Source organism: Antechinus flavipes, chromosome 1 (assembly GCF_016432865.1).
Source record: "Antechinus flavipes isolate AdamAnt ecotype Samford, QLD, Australia chromosome 1, AdamAnt_v2, whole genome shotgun sequence".
NCBI classification, from domain to species: Eukaryota; Metazoa; Chordata; class Mammalia; order Dasyuromorphia; family Dasyuridae; genus Antechinus; species Antechinus flavipes.
Window position 1 is genome coordinate 7751085 of NC_067398.1, and position 16048 is coordinate 7767132.

The window sequence follows — 16048 nt, forward strand, 5'->3', positions numbered from 1 at the left end:
TTCATTTGTTTTCTTATCCTTAACCCTAGCACAGTGCTTAACATATAGTAGGCATGCAATATATTCTGAATGAGTGAATGATTTGTGATCTCATCTACAGAAGCATTCTTCCCAACAATACTTACTGGATCCCACTTACACCTTCTCATCCTGAGACGCTATCTACATTCTCCTAGAAATCTTTCTGAGTAATCAGCCCAAGGTGCTGGGAGCCTCCCTGCCTTGATAATGACCACCCCTGGATGCAGAAGGCGATGAAGGTTGCCCACGAGTGCTTCCTTGCTTCTGCTACATAACCAGTTCGCTTACAGTCATCTTTCTTTGATGACATTCTCTTATTATTCATTATTATTATTTGGGCACACACTGCTTCATGAAGCATGTTAAGAGAAAAATCAGTACAGAAGGGAAAAACTATGAGAAAGAAAAGAAAAAAGAAGTACACATTTATATTCAGTCTCCACAGTTCTTTTTCTGGATGCGGATGGCGGCATTATGTGTGCAAAGTCTACTGGGATCGCCTTGGATGATGACATCCTTCACACAATTCTTTTGTGGAAATATGCTGTAAGCTGCTCACACCCACCACGTGCCTTTCCACTGCCCTTTGGATGATCTTTAGTTATTTGGGAACTATGGGATTCTAATGACTTGAAGTCATATAGCATCACTAAAAAAAGATTTTTTTAAAGATAGGGCTTGGTTTCAAGGCGATGTTTAGAGTCATTATAAACTAAAAAATTTCTTGAAAACACTTCAGCATTTTCCTACTCCTATTTGATTTGGGGTCCATTTGATCTCCCAACTGTACATGTCTGTTCCAACTCTATATACCTTGTATGTGTGTGTGTTTGTATAATATATACTATATGCTGATGGACTATCTCTATGGGCTGTCCACCCAAGTACAACTGTCACCCCCACTACCATTCACATTTATGGAGTGCTGTAAGGTTTGCAAATTATCTCATTTAATCCTCACAATAAATCTGAACAGTGGGCACTGTTACCCACATATTATCAAGGAGAAGAAAAGCTCAATCACATACCAATCACAGGCTTGCAAATGAAATTCAAATTCAGGTTAACTCTTAAGCCCAACACTCTAGCCATCAGTGGGCTGTCTCCCTTTAGCAAGTACACATGCTTCATCATCCACCTGATTTTTCCTGTGCATACAGTAAGAATATATGTATCCCTCTTTGGGAGACAGAACAATCATGGGTTTGATGCAATCAATACAGTCACAAACAAAAAGCTCCCTTTCCCTTTTAGTCGTAACATCTTCCATGACACTGGAAATTGCCTTTCGTGACTACAGGTCTCTTTCTATTACATTTTAACAATCAGATGACTAAACAGTGGCATCTCTGTTGTTATTTCTTTCAAGGATTTTTCATTGTGATGAACATTTAAAAAGTTATGAGATAAGGGGCAGCTAGGTGGCGCACAGGGGATAGAATATCAGTTCTGAAGTCAGGAGGATCTGAGTTCAAATCCGATCTCAGATACTTAACGCTTCCTAGCTAAGTGATCCTGGGCAAGTGCCTTAACCCCAATTGCCTCAGCAAAAAACAAACAAAACAAGTTATGAGATACCTAGATAAAAACAAGTCAAGTACTTTTACAAGTTTTAAAAATAAATAAGCATAACGGACTCTCGAATTTATTAAATACCCTTCAGTCAAAAGTGACCATAATGTTTGATAGAGAATGAAATCAAAATGCCACCAGCTCCCTTCATAGAGAAAGACCACCATCCCCAGACATTCAAAACAGCATAAAATTAAGTTGGGTTTCACAGGTATTACAAACAAGCCGAATTTAAGCCGACTCTCCGGTTTCCAGGAGGGCAGGCCCAACATCGTTGGATGAGTTAGATGAAACGAAGCCGGTCCTCCGTGACCCACCTAGTAAGAATGACCACTCGGTACTCCAGGTGAAAGGCTCTTTCACCACTGCAAGGCTCCCACTGTTACCAAAGAGCTGGTCTAGGATTAGCTCTGAACTTTTCATCCAACTCTGTCACGGCTGACTAGGATTTCGTGGCTCCCGTTTTGCTAGCGCGCTGGGAAAGCTTCCCTCATCTCTATTTCATAGATGAACTTCATGTATCAGTTAGCAAACATGACACTGTCTTTAGCCTGATCCTTTAGCACACAGAAATCACCCATCTCCTTCATCAAAAAAGAAATGACTTGGACCTGAAAGAGGTAATACAAAAGTGATTTCTCATAGGGTTTTAAACAGTAGGCCTTTAAAGCAGGCAACTTACATCCCAGAGAGGTCTGTGGGCAATCAGGATCCAAATCAAGCTGATACTAAAGTTTTAGGCCAACTGTTTAAAAGTCCCAGGAATATACTTAAGTAAATAAAACAGCCAAATGGAAGCTAAACAGGAAAGCAGATTTTTCATTTTCTGAATGCAATACTGAAATGAATTTATTGTGAACCAACCTTATTTCAAAGGACAAAATGCAAAATCACATTATTTTTAAAAGTCACTCAACTTGTGAAGTGTCCCATGAGTCATTTCTGCAAATGTAGCGGCTGGAACACTTGCATGTGCTCATGACTGCCAGCATGTGTGACTCTGACTACTATTCTCTCCAGCCTCCTAATGGCACAGGTGGACAGTGCTGCTGACCAGAGGCTCTCCTTAGCACTCGGGAAAGGGGAGGGGGGGAGGAGGAGAAGAGAAAAACACTCCAGCCGCAGGCCACCAACATGTCCGACATGATTCCTGTGAGCAGAGACCAAGCAGGGTGAGCATAGGTGGTGGTCAGTGGATTCAAGCAAGAATAAAGGAGAATGTTTTCTAGGCTCAAGAAAGGGAAGCAAAGGAGAAATGCTTCAAACACAATTGAAACATCATGGTGACGGAGGCCGGCGTGGCCCGTCATCACGGGCACGGGACTTGTGCTTCCCAAGCTAAAACTTCCAAGAAGCCAGGGTCACTGGACACAGGAGGCCCTGGGGTCTAAACTGAAGAGAAAAGGGTCAAATGGTGATGGCGGAGCGAGGATCAGGAAGCAGGATGAGGAAGAACAAGTGATATAGGGACCCCACCTCCAGCTCGTGAGAAAGGGGTCAGATAGCTGCCATGGTGGGATAGCTACACAGTGCCAGATTTAGAGCCCAATGGGCAGGTCATCAGCTGTGATGATGAAGAAACAGGGGCTGAGAAAGGCTAAGTGGCAACAAGGGCAACCAAAAAATGCAGAGGATGAAGGGAGACAGAAAGGGAGGCTGGGAGCCTGCTGAGACTAGGGAGGCACAGTGTGAGAGGAATGGGGGGCACCTGTCTGGAGCAGCAGTAACAACTGGGGCTGTCTGAAATAAGAGTTTGAGGGATGAAATGATGCTCCTCCTTCTCCTGGGAAAGGTCTCCAGGTGAGCAGCCTGGGGTTGTGAGCACGCCAGTATGACTGCAGCCCCAGACAGAGTGATGCTACAGGGGAGGGGAAGGAGAGGAAACTTACTCTTCAGGGTACGGAAAAAGCTGCTCGGCATCCTGGAAGAAGCGTGCCGCAAGGGGGCCCACAGGAGCAAGGCGAAGGGGCCCGGGTCTCACCTGCATAGGCCTCCCGAGGCCTTTGGCCAATCATACACAATTACAGGAATGCTTTCATGGAGCGCCCCACAAGAGGCTCTGTCCTTTTTAGCCTAAAAGGATTTAAAGGTCTCATTTATATTAATGTGCAGGATTGTTGTTGCAGTTGTTACTGTCACGGCCTCCACGAGAGGCCTAAAGTGGCCTGTTAACTAAGTGAGCCAAAAGGCACTTCATCTTCATAATCCCACATAATCAATGCACTCTGGTATGGGAAACTATCCTCACATCTGGCGGCCACTCTGCGGCCTGTGAAATCTCAACCGTGACTCTTCAGGGAAAAATCCAGGAGCCGGAGCAAGTTCTGGAATTGCCAGGGACTGGCTGACAAGCCCATCCCTTGCAGTATAAGATGTTCCACAATTTAAGGTCCCATTTAAGGTTCAGTTTGTCTTCCCTTCCCTTCATCCAACTTGAGTTTAGTGGATCTCCCTCGAATGCTTCTTGGTCTTTTAAAGGTGGTAGCTCCACCAAGTAGGGGTTAGCTAAGGGGGCATCACAAGCTCTCGACTGCCCAAGAATTCAGAGAGTGAGGAAAGGCTCCTGACTTCCTTTCCCATGGCACAATCCCCATACACTGGATATTCACCGGTGTTTTGAAATGACTAAATACCTAACAATTTTCCCCTCCATTGTCTTTCCTGCCTTGACAATAGTCCCTAGAAAAAATAAAAACCAATTATATGCAAGAAGAAATCATACTGGTAGCTCGTACTTTAGATACTTGATTATTTCATTTAATCCTCACAACAAACTTTCAAGGTCCTATTATTATGATTAGCTCCATTTTACAGATAGAGAAACGGAATTTGAATTAAGTAGGTGAGTGGTTCAGGGTTCCCCAGCCAACTTTTCTCTAAGGTACAATTTGAATTCAAGATCTGCCTGACAGATTTTGGGGTTGGACACTGTGTTATCTGGTTTTTTTTCAACAAGTTGGTCAATTTGAGTAACGGTCCCCTTCTTCTTCCTCTTTTTCTTTTTTAATTTTAAACTCTTTCTATAAGGGACGGTAAGAAGGCAGGAGATACAGGAAGAATCCCAATGAGATAAAAAACAAAGAATCAATAAAAATCTATTTTTACAAATAACTGGGGGTTAAAACAGTCTGTAGCAACCTTCAGGCACTGATGGAGGAGGCCTCCAAATTAAGGAATGGCAGGGGGAGACAGGAAAGCAGGCTCACAAGGTCTTCTACGGGCAGTGTCTAAACTCCAGCAGACCCCTCTCAATCCCCCTCCCCTGCTCAACAGATGGATTGAAAGAGAACCAGACCCAAGAGCCGCTTCTGCAGCCTCCTTCCAATTCTGAATTCATCCTATGATTCCATCCAAGATGGACGGCAATTGAGAACAACCCTCACAAGCTCCCCACCTTGCAATGTCCTCAGGTACCCAGAGCTAAAGCTGCCCCATCACCTCCCGTTGGCCGGCTCCTCCCAACCAAGGCACCCATTTCCCTGGCCTTTCCAGTCATGTCAAGGCCTCCTTTCTCCCACGGCTCACTTGCATCTTAATTAGCAGAACAGAACTTCCCCAAGGGTGGGGCCTGAGCCTTGGCTGAGTTTGCTGGTGCTCTGTCCCACGCCCAGTGTGGCACTCTGGGCATCGCAGGTAGTAAGACTTAGGAGTGAGCCCCATCTGGCAGCAAAGCGGAGAAGGCGACTCTGATCTCCAGCCACATGGCTCCCGGGGTCGTCTCTACCCCTTCTAATGCTCCTTATTGCCTGGACTCTACTTCTCATTCCACTTAAATAAAGCAAAGCCAAGAGAATCAAGGGAAGCCAAGGAGAGCCCAGCACACAACAGCCCACAGGCTAAATAATTTACAGGCACCTTCACGGTCTCCTTGCGCGATTCCTCTCTGTATATTAAACGGGTCTGTTTTTATTATGAACCCAAAGCAGCAACAAGCACTGTTACTCCCGACACAAAGGGAAGGAGATTGCTATATAATAGCATGACTTTCTAAGGCAGGCGGCTAGTTTTAAAAGATGTCTACATGCTTGTGTTGGAGAGTCACCCGCACCCAGAGGGAGGACTATGAGCATTGAATGTGGAGCACAGTGAGCAATGAATGTGGAACACAGAACAGGATTTTCATCTACGTTGTAGTTTGCTTTTTTTTTTTCTTTCTTATTTTTTTCCTCTTTTGATCTGATTTTTCTTGTGCAGCATGAGATGTGAAAATACACTGAGGAGAATTGCACATGTTTAACCTCTTTGCTGTTTAGGGGAAGAGGGAGGAAAATCTGGAGCACAAGGTATTGCCAAGAATGAAGGTTAAAAACTATCTCTACTTGCATTTTGAAAAATAAAAAGCCCCATAGGCTCTGGGAAAGCTTCCTAGACTTCCCACAATGCAGCAAGCCCCAGCACGAAGGGCACTTCAAACAGATCTCCCTTAGCTGGTTTTAGACCTTTTTGGTACTGATTCTTTCTTCTATCTAGAAGCCAACAGAAAGCCCTCAATAAGTACTCAATAAATAGTCACTGAAGAATGTAAAAATTGCTTGGGACTGATTTTTATACAGATTTAAAAGCCAAAAAACAGGGAGCTTTTCAGTCATAACCAAAATAGCTGGTCTTTTATAATCTCAAGAGGAATAAATCTATAAAAGAGTTCTCCCACCATTCGCTTGACAAGGCAATAATTGGAAAAAGATGGTATTATGTAGCAGTCTCCACATCTAACTGCTTTAAGACTCAAGAGTTCATTTAGTAAATTATTCTATTAGTGAATTATAATATCTGAGTCTCATTTTTTAAAAATGAATTCAACTTGAGGAAATCAGGCTTTCATCTTGTTGGTAGCCTATGCCAAATATTAAATAAAGTCAATTTTTCTCTCATAATAGTCTTTGTAAAAAATAGAAGCACTCTCTCAAAGGCAAAATTCTAAGGATTTTGTTTTCAAGAAGGCTGTCGAAAACAGAAGCATGTTCCCAGCAACATCGAAGAATTTATTAGCACATTATTATTACTAATTGTATTCTTCCTTAAGAAAATTCTATGGCATAATCACCCCTTTGTTAGGGAAACATACGGCCTGAGACTTCTGTGATTGGTTAAATAATAATAATACAGTTTTGCCCGAATGAAGTCATACAGAAGGTTGATAAGATTAAGTTTCTGCCACAACACAGACCTATGATTTTGTTGGTGTGGGTGCTTCCTTGGTTAACGCCGATGCAGGCCTTTCTTTAAGCCTTAGTCTCTGAGAGCTATTGTGGTCAAATACTTCATTATCTTGGGTCTGCTCTTTGGATGGTGAACCTCATAAAAGTTCACTGGGCTGACTCTCAGATACAAGACAAAGGTGGGCCACATCTTGGGTCTCTCCAGCAGGACTGGACATGCCGGCTTAGGTTTCCGCAGCCAGGAAGAACCTGGCGTGACCCTGATGCCACAGATTTCACCCAGACAGCAGAGTTCTTTGGTAAAAGTTCCATCTCTGCTTTGGAAAGACCCATGTAAATTCAAAGGTGTACCACGGTTTTGTTCTTTTCATTCTTATTATGTCTTGATTAAAATGCAAAAAGCAGGTTGAGTTGGATCGGGGCTCCATGTTAGGTAAAGCAAACAGGTTTAGGATGTGAGAAGCCCGGTTGGCTGATGGGGCACCTGAGCGTTCCCTAGCTCTCCACGATGTTCTGGGTATCCTGGACCAGGATTATAGCAATTTGGACTAAGTGGGGTGCCAAAAGCCATTCTTGATGAGAAAAAAATCTGACTTGGAGAATATTAAATAAATGCATTGTGATGAGCGGGGGTCCCCAGCTCCAGTCCTTTCAATACCACAGTGGCTCCTGGACCCTGCCACAATGCTCTCTGGGCTCACTGTCTTCCTGGAGACAGTATCCTCCAGGCTCAAGAGTCCTGCTGTTACCTTTCTCACCTGCCTTTAGAACTAAAGGACCACACCTATCTCCGTGCACCGCCTTCCTCAATTAGAATGAATGCCTTGAGAAGGAGACTTGTCCCTGCTTTCCATTTGTACTTCCAGTACTTGAGACACATAGCAAGCATTGAGTAAATTCTTATTCATTCACATTCATTTTATTAATCTTCAGTTCCTGCAGTAACACAAGGCTGAACACAAAGAATTGGCTCAGAATGAACTATAAGGAAACAGGAGACTAAGGAAAACTGGTTTGTGGTGACATTTAAACATTTGCTTCCCAAGTCCCTTTCTGACATCACAAGAAATGAATTTCCTTTTCTCCCTGTTTCAGATCTCGTCCAGCCTCCTTCTTGCCAACTCTCCTGCCTCCTGAGGCTTCCCCTTGACCCTTCACCTCTCTAACTGGAGAATGGGACCATGAGTTCCAATGAGTTCCAAACTTCCATGTACAGAGAGAGCCCAGCTCAGATACCTGGCTTCTCACCTGGCTGCCCTACTCTGGGGCTTCTCAGACTGACTTCACCCCATCACTCTCCCTTTGTGTTTTGTCTTTCCCCCGTTAGAATGTAAGCTCCTAGAGGACAGGGGCTGTCTTTGTCTTTCCATATAGGCAAGTCCAGCATTTAGCGCAGTTCCTGGCACGTAGCAGGTGCTCAGTAAATATCTACAAACTTTGGACCACAGACCATGGCCCAGAGGACTTAAGCCATTAAATTGAGAACTTCAGGGCCGAGCAGGTCAGACTGGTGAGTCCCGCCAAGTCCACGTCTGGGGCTGTCATGCTTTGCATCCCCCATCCAGCGTCCATCTTGGCTGTCTTTTTGAGATCCAGCCTGCAGCTGGTCTGGGCATGATAATGGAATCATTATCCTTGTTTTTGGAAAGAGGGTGACAATGCTAAGGCCTTACCTACCACCCCTAGGACTTCATATATTATCAATGCAACTGAGACAGGATCAAAGTATATTTTAAAAAGATTAACCTGGCAGCTGTGTACTTGATGGAGAAGGACAGATGGAAGCAGCCAAGCCAGTCAGAAGACAACTATAATACCCAAGTCTAAGAAGATACAGGCTTGCAACAGGCTGGTAGCTGGGAATTGTAAAAGAAAGAGAGATGCACTAGATGCCTGGTTCCTGTATGTTTTTTATACATAAATACATATGTGTGTATATATACATATAAATAAAGCATGGAACATATCAAAGATCATTGAGGGACTCTACCTCAGAGGTGTGTGTGGGGGGTGACAAGAGGGAGAGGTCAGAGGAAGAGAATTAATACTATAAGATTTGCCCAAACTTCTGCAGGATGATTTTCCCTGAGGGAACCAAAAAGGTAGTTCTAAACCTGTAGGCAATTTCTTGTTCAGTTGTTTTTCAGTCAAGCCCAACTCTTTATAACCCATTTGGGGTTTTCTTGGCAAAGATACTGAAGTCATTTTACCACTGCCTTCTCCAGCTCATGTGATAAATGAGAAAACTGAGATAAATAGGGTGAAGTGACTTGTCCAGCTAGTAAGTGTCTGAGGAGGGATTTGAACTCGGGAAAATGGGTCAATAAAATGAGTCAGGAAGGAAATGGCAAAGCAGTCCAGTATATCTTTGCCAAGAAAGCCCCAAATGGGATCATGAGAACTCATAGACGTGACTGAAACAACTGAACAACAATGTTCACATCACGACGGGGAATTTTTTAAATGGCCATTGTAGCCTTCATGGAATTTGTTCCAGGACTTAGAGCCTAAGTTGGTTGTGTGCAATTCCTTATTCCTCCAGTTTTAGGAAAACAAAGCAGCTACATGGCCAGCCTGCAGAGTACATTCACTGACCTTCTTACATTCGTGACAGATGACGAAGCATCTGAGCTCGAGCAATATCCAGAAGGTCCGAGATTCTGACGACATCCATCTAGAAACTTCTTTAAAAATTATCTGTTGAGATCATTATCTACTTCAACAACAATACTATATGATGATCAATTCTGATGGACCTGACCATCCTCAGCAATGAGATGAACCAAATCAGCTCCAAGGGAGCAGTAATGAACTGAACCAGCTACGCCCAGCAAAAGAACTCTGGGAGATGATTAAGAACCATTACATTGAATTCCCAATCCCTATATTTTTGCCTGCAAGCATTTTTTTTTTAATTTCCTTCATAGGCTAATAGTACAATATTTCAGAGTCCAATTCTTTTTGTACAGCAAAATAACGGTTTGGACATGTAAACTTTATTTTGTATTTAATTTATACTTTAATATATTTAATATGTACTGGTCATCCTGCTGTCTAGGGGATGGATGGGGAGAAGGAAGGGAAAAACCGGAATAAAAGGTTTGGCAATTGTCAATGCTGTAAAATTACCCATGCCTATAACTTGTACATAAAAAGCTATAATAAAATAAAAATAAAAATTCTCTGTTGGGTCTTCACTGAGCTAAATGGGATATACCTTAATCTACCATTTTACTTTTAAACGTGTGGAAAGAGAACATAGCTCGGGTTTTCCACTACATTAAATGCTCAAAGTGGAACCTGCGATGCTAAACATTTGCTTCCTAAGTCCCTTTCTGACATCACAAGAAATGAATTTCCTTTCCTTCCTGTTTCAGATCCCGTCCAGCCTCCTTCTTGCCAACTTTCCTCTTTCTTTAGGCCTCATCTATACAATAGATGACTTAGTTCCATTTGAGGATGGTTGCCAAGAAAGTAGTGTAGAGAAGCAGATGTCACCAGCAAATGTAGCACACAGCAATGAACGATACCACGCAGCTCGTAGTAGCCAGAAACTGAGAACAAAGTGGCTAATAACTACTGGAGAAATGAACGCTGAGAAAAAAGCAAATATGCTCACAATATTCAGCATCGATATTTCTACAACTGGTTCATATCCAGCTCCAAATTTTAAATGAGTTTGTCTAAATATGACAATGAAGTAGGAAGCCATCCCAAAGTATAAGGTATAAAGTGAAAATTGTTCAAGATCTTCCTGGCTCTCCTGGGCATTAAAAAGGAAGACGGGCCATCTCCAGGTAACCAGTGAAGGTGGAGGAGAGAAGACCATAGCCTTGGGATCCGGAAGAATGGGCACAAATACCACCTTTCTCGTTGGGTAATCAGGGGTCCATCACTAAAGCTCAGTTCTGCGTGGGGATAATATCCACTGTACCACCCTGAACTATTGTGTAGCTCAGACAAGATACTGCGATGTGCCTCCAATGGGTAGAGCAGTACAAGTGGAGACAAATTTGAGCTTGGTTTGGGACACCTGTGCCATCTTGTGTAGGAATTTTTTTTCCATGATTTAACTTTTTAAGAAAGTGCTATTAAATGAGAAGAATTTGCTTCTTACCTTTTATGTGCACAACGTTGTTTTAATAAGCTTGATAAGACATCAAAATGGTCACTGTCTCCAACCCTAGAAGAAAAATGAAATAGATTCAATTGATTGTCTGAGCCACCGATATCTGAGCTCTCACCAAATTGAAGTGATAGAGCGGAGGGGACGGCGATGGGCTGAAGGGATGGGACTCCTGTGTAAGGAGAGGGGTGGGTCTTTGTAAGTAGTGAGACTATCTCTTCAAGTGAGACTGGGTCGAAAGAGCAGAGTGAGAAAGCATCGGATGGATGAGATGAGGAAGAGGGGAGAGGAGGGGCTTCCGCTCTACAGAATGAGGCTGGGAGGGAGTGGAAGGAGAGGAGTCTGAGGAGGCGTGAGAAGATTTGAAAGACCTACACAGTGGGACACGGAGCTGAAAAGGGAAATGCAGAATTACTTAGGGGCCCCCAGAGCCTGGCAGACATGGTGGAACATGAATCTGCAATGGAGCCGGTGAGAACGGCTGCCTGATTTTTTTCCACCTTTGTTCAGCAGCTTGTGTGTAGGAGCAAAGGTGCCAAATGTGGGTGGGAGGGATCCAAGACTGAGGTTTGGCAGGGAGCAATGATAAGGGGGCCAAGGATTTGAGGTCTGAGGAGCTCCGGAAGTAAACAGTACAAGGAAAAGAAGTCTAACTTTTTTCTTGCCTACGAAGTGCCTAAGGCTAGATAATGAGGCTTCTTGTAACTGTGTCAAGAACAAGAAAAATAGAAGCAAAGCACTTTTTTAGTCCATGGACTTTTGTGACATTTTACTGGACACAACACTGGACAACCAGGAAATCACATCTCATCTCTCTGCATTCTAGAGTCATTATCTGTAAAATGGGACTAAAACTTGTCATCAGAGCTAAAAGGGTTGTTGTGAGGGGAAAAGGAGATAAAGTTTGAAAGGCATTATATATATGAGATAACTCAGATGGGGCTAGTGAGGGATGGTGAGCAAACTTCTTACTCTGGCTGTTATTTCATTGTAATGAAAGAATAACAACAAAACAAAAAATAATAAACAAATAAGTTATGTTTCATTACATGTTCAAGGGAGCAAAATTAGGACCTATGTTACGAGTGGAGATGTTCATACTCTGGCTCATTCCGCCAAGCCAGGATTTTCCTTGAAAAGAGTCTGACTCACAGCTGTTTCCACAAAGAGACCTCCCACGCAAGCACTCAAATCCTCCACCTGCCAGGAAACACAAAGGGCTAACAGAATCCTAGACTGGAAAGGTCTTTGGAGACTTTTAGTTCATCCTGTCCCTGAGAAAGTACCTTTTCCCACAAGAGCCCAACAAATGAGCCATCAGCCTTGCTTGAGAGGGAAACCACCATTTCACAAGGCTCCTCAATGCATTTGGATCCTTCACATTGTGAAGGTGTTGGGTTTTTTTTTTTTTTTTTTTTTTTTGCTACTTCCTCTTCTGATATGTTCCATCTTCCCCAAAGCCTGAACATTTCTCCCTTATGACACACTAACTACCTTTTTTTTTAGCTTCCCTAAAAGAACTTGGGCTCACTCCCCCAAGCCTATATTGTCCATTTTTTGCAAGAGGCAAGATCTAAGTCAGAACTTCCACACCAAGCTGCTTTTTAAATCTAGTTCTTGCCCATTTTAAATTTTATGACATATACAAAAGAAAATAATAATAAAAGCGAACGAATTATATGAAAGCTGACTTTACGAATCTTTAAGTAGGCAGGAATTCCATGACATTTTAAACATAGCCCTTATCCAAAACAAATAACCAAAAAAAAAAAAAAAAAAAAAAAAAAAAAGATACACTCTACATTATAAGTAATTACTTGAAAAGAAAGGCACTATTCTTAAAATTATCAGTTATTTTGGGGTAGGAGGGGAGATGGAAAGGAGGGAATAAGTGTATGTTGCACACGTAAATGTGCCCACGTTTTAAAAAATGCTTTATCAATGTCTTTTGTCTTTATATCAGTTGTTTCAACATGCTTCGTGCTCCCTCCCCTTATCCTCAAGTGATCTCTGGTGAGGGAGAAAAATGATTAAGGAAAAGCACTGGGCTATCCTAACAATATATACAATATTTGCTCTCAGCAAAGTGCTCCACAATAGCGCCACGGGTGTGTGGAGTGGGAATGGGGTGATTATTTCATCTTTTCACTTCAACCATTCTGGAGAGCAATTTGGAACTATGCCCAAAGGGCTATCAAACTGTGCCTACCCTTTGATCCAGCAGTGTTTCTACTAGTGCTGTATTCCAAAGAGATCTTAAAGGAGGGAAAGGGACCCACATGTGCACAAATGTTTATGGCAGCCCTCTTTGTAGTGGCCAGAAACTAGAAACTGAGGGATCATTTCAGAGAAACTTGTAAGTTTCTTGATGCTTACATGAACTGATGCTAAGTGAAGTAAGTAGAACCAGGAGATCATTGTACACGGCAACATCAAAATTATATAACGATCAATTCTGATGGACATGGCTCTTTTCAACACCAAGATGATTCAGGCCAGTTTCAATGGTCTTGTGATGGAGAGAGCCATCTGCACCCAGAGAGAGGACTGTTGGGGACTGAGTATGGATCACAACATAGTATTGTCACTTGTGTTGTTTGCTTGCATCTTGTTTTTGTTTTTTCTCATTTTTTCCCTTTTGATCTGATTTCTTTCGTGCAGCATGATAACTGTAGAAATGTATATAGAAGAATTGCACATATTTAATATATATTGAATTACTTGCCATCTAGGGGAAGAGGTGGGGAAAGGAAGGGAAAAAAATTTGGAACACAAGCAAGGATGAATGTTGAAAATTATACATGCATGTTTTGAAAATGAAAACTTTGGGGGCAGCTAGGTGGCGCAGTGGGTAGAGCACCAGTTCTGTAGTCAGGAGGATCTGAGTTCAAATCTAGCCTCAGACACTTACCACTTCCTAACTGTGGGACCCTGGGCAAGTTACTTAATCCCAACTGGTTCAGAAAAAAAAAAAAATTAATAAAAAAAGTTTGTTAAAATGGTTTTTCCATTTTTCTGTTTACAGCACTTTAATTTCCATCATTAAGTACCCCAGCTTAGGTTTTACTCTCCACTGTTTCTTTCTTCTTTATAAGCGGTATCTTTCATAATCATCCACCTTTGTAAGATTTCCCCAATGTTTGTATTCATTTTTAATAATAGATTTTTATTTTTAAAATGTATGCAATGTATAATATATAATAACTGTAACAAAATGTATTCACCCTTGCAAAACCTTGTGTTCCAAAATTTTCTCCCTTCCTTCCTCCTATTCCTTCCCCTACACAGCAAGTAACCAATATAAGTTAAACATGTGCAATTCTTCTAAACATATTTTCACATTTATCATGGGGCACAAGAAAAATCAGATCAAAAAAGAAAAAAATGAATGAGAAAAAAAAAAAGATAAGCAAACACCTATGTTTTAATGTACCTTGTGATCCACGCTCAGTCTCTTACTCCTCTCGCTGGGGGCAGATGGCTCTTTCCATCACAAATCTATTGGAATTGGTCTGAATCATCTTATTATTGCAAAAAGCCACATCCTTCACAATTGGTTATCATATTATTATGTTGTAGGGTACATGGTTTTCTTAGTTCTACTCACTTCACTTTGCAGCAATTTATGTAAGTCTCTCTGGGCCTTTCTGAAATCATCCTGCTGATCATTTCTTAAAGAGCATTCTCAATGTTTGTATTCTAACCCAATGATTCTTTTAGAAGCTCTCTCTCCCCATTTGACCAGTCAGATGTTTGCTGGATAAATTGCTTTCTGAGATTTTTCAGTCTCCTTGTTGCAGGAATTGATTTATATTGGTTAAATTTTGGGACACTGATATTGGGCCTGATGACATTTCTGTTATCCATTTCTCATTTCTGATCATCACTTAATTCTTTACACCACAAGTTTAAAAACATGCTCTGTTTATCAATATTATTCTTTTTAAAAAAATGTGTTCTTAGCTTTCATGAGTTGACAATTTGACAGTCCCCAGACAGCTTACTCAAGGATAAATCTAATACTAACAAGTCTTTTTCTATCTGTAAAAATATGGTATTACTTGGTACTTCCTATGTCCAGAGACTATCAATACTTTTTTTCAAAGCAAATGTTAATATAGGAGTGTGAGGTTTTTACATAATCTCTGTGTTTTAGACTTCTCTCAGTCTGTCCTTTCATCCTCCATTCCTTTTTTTTTGGGGGGGGGGGGGGAGGGGGGAGCTAAGATAATTAGGATTAAGTGACTTGCCTAGGGTCACACCACTAAGACGTGTTAAGTGTCTGAGACCAGATTTGAACTCAGATACTCCTGAGTTCAGGGCTGGTACTCTATCCACTGTGCTACTTAAGCTGCCCCTTATCCTCCATTCTTACTTTTTCCTATCTTTGCATTAAAGTCATCAAGTATTAGAATATAAGTTTATGAGAAGAGTCTTAAATTCTGTATATTTCCTCTATCACTCCATCCTCAGCAATCAACCTAAGTGCATAAATGAGATGTTTGAAAAGCACTTAGCACAGTGACTGGCACTTCGTAGATGTTACATAAATTCTCATTATCTTCCATTTGCCCGCCATTCAATTCAAGCATAAACCTGAATTCCTTAAGTTCTATGTCTATGATTAGTAGACAATGTTGTAAAATGAGATTATATATGTGCTTCATCTGTTTTTTGAGCCAGTTCTCAATTTAAAGTTCTCTGCTTCAATGGAGAAAGCTACAATAAATACCTTGGTTTTTGCCTGGCTTTGTCAAGAATATATGCCCAGCTGAATAAACTGTGGTATATGAACGTTATGGAATATTATTGTTCTGCAAGAAATGACCAAGAAATGACTTCAGAAAGGCCTGGAGAGACTTACAGGAACTGATGGTGAGGGAAGTGAGCAGGACCAGGAGATCATCATATACTTCAACAACAATACTATGTGATGATCAATTCTGATGGATGTGGCCCTCTTCAACAATGAGAGGAACCAAATTAGTTCCAATGGAGCAGTAATGAACTGAACCAGCTACACCCAGCGAAAGAACTCTGGGAGATGTCTATGAACCACTACAAAGAATTCCTAATCCCTCTATTTTTGTCCACCTGCATTTTTTATTTCCTTCACAGGCTAATTGTATACTATTTTTCAAAGTCCAATTCTTTTTGTACAGCAAAATAA

General features: G+C 41.7%; 1 protein-coding gene across 1 annotated transcript in view; it reads right to left on the bottom strand.

The window, feature by feature from the left end:
- RALA (RAS like proto-oncogene A) overlaps nt 1–16048 on the bottom strand; it is a 52278-nt gene that overhangs the window by 15409 nt on the left and 20821 nt on the right. Inside the window, exon 2 of the mRNA XM_051978617.1 lies at nt 10870–10935. The gene's annotated coding sequence lies outside the window, so the exon portion shown is untranslated. The remainder of the gene's footprint in view (nt 1–10869; nt 10936–16048) is intronic.